Genomic DNA, 4129 nt, shown 5'->3' on the forward strand with positions numbered 1-4129 from the left:
CTATGCAGTGGAAAAGCGCCATAAGAGTGGTCCACCTCGTGGAGGTGTGAATTGGGCCTGATTTTCCTGGGGATGGTAAATTGAAGACGGGTTATGCCTAAGTCCTCCACCTCTGTTGAGTGAGGGGTAGTTGATTTGCACATGCAAAGCTTCCCTCACCCCTCTCTCAAACCACTTGTCTTCTTTGTCCAATATCTGAATGTTAATGTCCTCAAATGAGTGTCCTTTGTCCTTCAAATGGAAGTACACAGCTGTTTCCGGCCCTGAGGTGTTACTCCTTCTGTGCTGGGCCATCCTCCTTTGTAGCGGCTGTTTGGTCTCTCCAATGGACAGTTCAGGACACTCTTCGCTGCATTGAATGGCATGTATTACATTGCTCTTCTTCTGTTTCGGTATCCGGTCTTTGGGGTGGATGAGTCTCTGTTTCATTGTGTTAGTGGGTTTGAAGTGGACAGGTATGTGGTGTTTTCCAAAAATCCTTTTTTACTTTTTGAACACCAGCCATGTATGGAATAACCAGGTTCTTCCATTGGTCCTGGGACTCTGACTGTTCTGTTGTCCTTTTTCTAGAACAAGATCCTGCCTTGTTAAAGGCCCACTTGGAATATCCACAGGTCTTAAGGGCTGTCTTCAGATGCCTGTTTTCCTTCTTCTTAGCTTCTGTGGAAGTGGGAATGTTCTCTGCTCTGTGGTGTAGAGTCCTGATAACTCCTAGTTTGTGTTGTAGTTGGTGATGTGAGTCAAACAAAAGATACTGGTCAGTGTGGGTGGGTTTTCTGTAGATTTCTATTTCTAGCTTTTCCTCTGTGCCAATGATGACTGCACAATCCAGGAAAGCCAGCTGGTTATCTTTGGAGTCTTCCCTGGTGAATTGTATGTTGGTGTCCACTGAGTTATTGTGGTCTCTAAAGGCCTGTACCTCCCAGATCTTGATCTTTACCTAGATGTCATCAACATATCTGAACCAGTGGGTTGGTGTCGTCCCTGGGAAAGAGTTGAGTGCTTTCTCCTCCATTTCTTCCATGTACAGGTTGGCTACAATGGGTGACACTGGGGAACCCATGGCACAGCCATGTCTCTGTCTGTAAAAGTCACATCTTTACGAGAAGTAAGTGGTATTCAAACACAGATCCAAGCAGATTTGATCTGGGTTAAGGTTGCTCCTAGTGGTGAGGGTGCCGTCTTCTTCCAGTCTCATCCTTACAGCTGTTAATGTAGCAGTGGTGGGGATGCTGGTGAAGAGAGCTGTGATGTCAAAGGATACCATGGTTTCATCTGTATCCAGTTTCAGCTCCCTGACCTTGGAAGCAAACTCCTCTGAATTGTGGATGTGGTGATCCATGTGTCCAACTAAAGGTGCTAGGATTGTGGCTAGGTATTTGGCAATGTTGTAAGTGACAGAGTTAATGCTGCTGACAATGGGTCTGAGGGGGGCTCCTTCATTGTGTATCTTGGGATGGTTATTGTGAGAGAGAAGAGAACAGGAGATAATTAGAATGTAAAAAATCTTGGTCAAAAGGCTAACAAAGGTGAAAATACCAAGAAGTCAAAACACAACAGAGTCATAAAAGGGCTAAATGAAGACAAGCTCAAAATGTGCTGAAAAGAGGTCAGAACAAGAATAGCAAAACATAACTCATGATTCTACTTGAAAGTAAAACTAACTAGCAGTAAAGAGAATGAGGGTCTCATATCCCCTTAGGAAAAATGTGAAAATATGAATTTCACTGTATTTATGTGATGTCACAAATGCAACAGCGCAGTCAAGTGATCACTGCTGGGAGTGTCGAGTAAAGAGTGAAAATCAAGACAGTAATAAGATATAACTTTTTAAATTCAATTCAGAATGTAAACAAATGTCAAAATATGATTATACTGCATATCTCTCTATTATAAAAAAAAATGTGTGACGAGACATTACCTTCTGAAGAGAGACAGAGACACTTTCACATCCTGCGAGACAGTCAGGTCACGTCATACTTATAACCTTTGGAATCAACTCCCATGAAACACATGCAGAGCAGGTTAGAGATAACGGAAATAGGAAAATTCGAAAGCCTCAAAAAAAGGAGAGTAAAGATCGCATTAGCGCAAAAAAAACAGAAAATATTACTTGATGAAATAATGGAACAGCGAAAAGAAATAGAACAGTGTTTGAGGATGTCTGGGGGAGAAGAGAGATGAAATGCAGATCACGCGGCACGGCAGCAGCTGGTTGAGCAAAGAGGAGGTAAAAACAAAAGGAATTTGTGTTCCATTGTATCACCATTTAAGAGGGGTTTCAGAGGAACGGGCGCATCTCCTTGGGGTGCGTTCACTCACCCTCTTCACAATGAGCGAAGCGAGCAGGTGGCGAAGCCCCCTAGTGTTGAAAAAAACATAGAAATAAACATATAGAATGTATATGATATTACAGGTACAGAGTATGTGCAAGTGTTTCCAGTGATGGACTAGCACAGCTGTCCAGGGTTGGTTTCTGCCTTCCATCTGGTGCTGCCATGACAGTTTCTGGCACTTGCAAAAACCTGAATTGTATTAAGCACACATCTTTGTAGACTGGAAGAAAACCCCTGTGAACATGTATGTGAAATAAAGGAGATCTAATAAGAATGAGTGGGCTGACAAACCTGAACCTTTAATGAAAAACAGTTTACTGAGCCAAATATTCACCAGGACTAGTGGTGTCTCAGTTTTAGGGCAAGTGAGGCGCTTCCCTCCATCTCTCAGCAGGTGAAGCTGTTGTGCAATAATTAAGTAAGCTGTAAACATGGCATCCGTAATGTAACAAAGTGTTAGTTGAGCAAATAATTTAGTCTTCATAATTGTTTTTTTTTTTCAATTTTTCATGATATTTTCTATGTAACTTCTTTCGAAAACTTCTCATACTCCAAAAATAAATACCTTTTTTTCTTTATGCCTGGTACTGCTAAGCTGTTTCCAGGTTGCTTGGGACAGACCCTCTCCATTGTGGTGTTCCAGGCATAGCTTTACTCAGGTATGAGTTTGTTCAGCATGAACATTTCAGTTCCACCTTGGGCTTTGAAGGCTAGAGGCACATATGTTATGTGTAGAATGCTTTAACACTTTTTCCACTGAACAAAAATTCAAAGTTATGAATGTTGATGTTGAGATATTTTTTAATCCTATCTTTTGGTGGTTGTACTGTATGTTGATAGGTCTTCATTTAGTGGTGAATTATTTATTCATTTATTTATTTTTTATGGCATCATTCAGCTGACATTGTATTATTACCAGTACAGGTAGCCTAGAACATTGTGATCTTGTATGCAGGTTCCCTCCCTTGCTCCCTCACACAAGGTTTACTGAAAGCTGTCTCCTCTTCCTGCTGCCATACCACACAGCTTGTTGCTACTCTGATCTACCATAGCTGCAGGACTTCCATACAGCTCTAATGACCTTGTCTCTGCTATGTCCCTTCCCTGCACATTCCACCTCACACTGCCCATTTGTGGTCCAAGGTAATACCAAACGTACTCACTTTCCCTAACTCCTTTACATTTCCAAGCCAGGATCCTTCCCAAGACTGCCACTTACTCGGGTCCCACCAGACAAAAATGCCAGTGACTAGAAGTGTATTATGCCAACGTCAAAAACTACATTTTTCTTTATTATAATTTCTCAATAATTCAATGCCTGGTAAGCCTCTCTTTTTAAGATTAAGATTCATACCATTACTGATCGCAAAAATCCCCAATTATGATGTAATGTGACATTCTTAAGCACTATAAATTAAGATTTGAGCAGGTCTGTTGCCTTTTTAAATTAACTCTGTTTCAGAAACTGTTGGTGTAATACTATCAAGAATCTGATTATCTTGAAATCCTCAGGATTTGTTACAGGCGTACATGAAACTTAAAGCTGGGTGCAGCCATTGCCAGTAACAGCAGGGTATTATATTAAATATGATTGTAAGCTGTGTTGATACATAGATTGCATTAAGGATTTGGGGTGGTAGAATAACACAGAGAATTGACAGAAATGTTTAGAGCTGTTATCTCTTATAGTCTCAGTGTGCTAAAATAAATATGCTAGACATAATCTGTGGAGCTTATTCTAAACCCACTCCATTGGTGAGCAGGCCTATTGAGTGACCTAATATCACTCGGCG

The 4129-nt window shown here is 41.1% G+C and overlaps 1 pseudogene; it reads right to left on the reverse strand.

Annotated features, from left to right (window-relative positions):
- Nucleotides 1-3893, reverse strand: LOC120529876 (annotated as a pseudogene).
- Between the last annotated feature and the right edge of the window lie 236 nt (nt 3894-4129).

This window comes from Polypterus senegalus, chromosome 5, assembly GCF_016835505.1.
Source record: "Polypterus senegalus isolate Bchr_013 chromosome 5, ASM1683550v1, whole genome shotgun sequence".
Classification (NCBI taxonomy): domain Eukaryota; kingdom Metazoa; phylum Chordata; class Cladistia; order Polypteriformes; family Polypteridae; genus Polypterus; species Polypterus senegalus.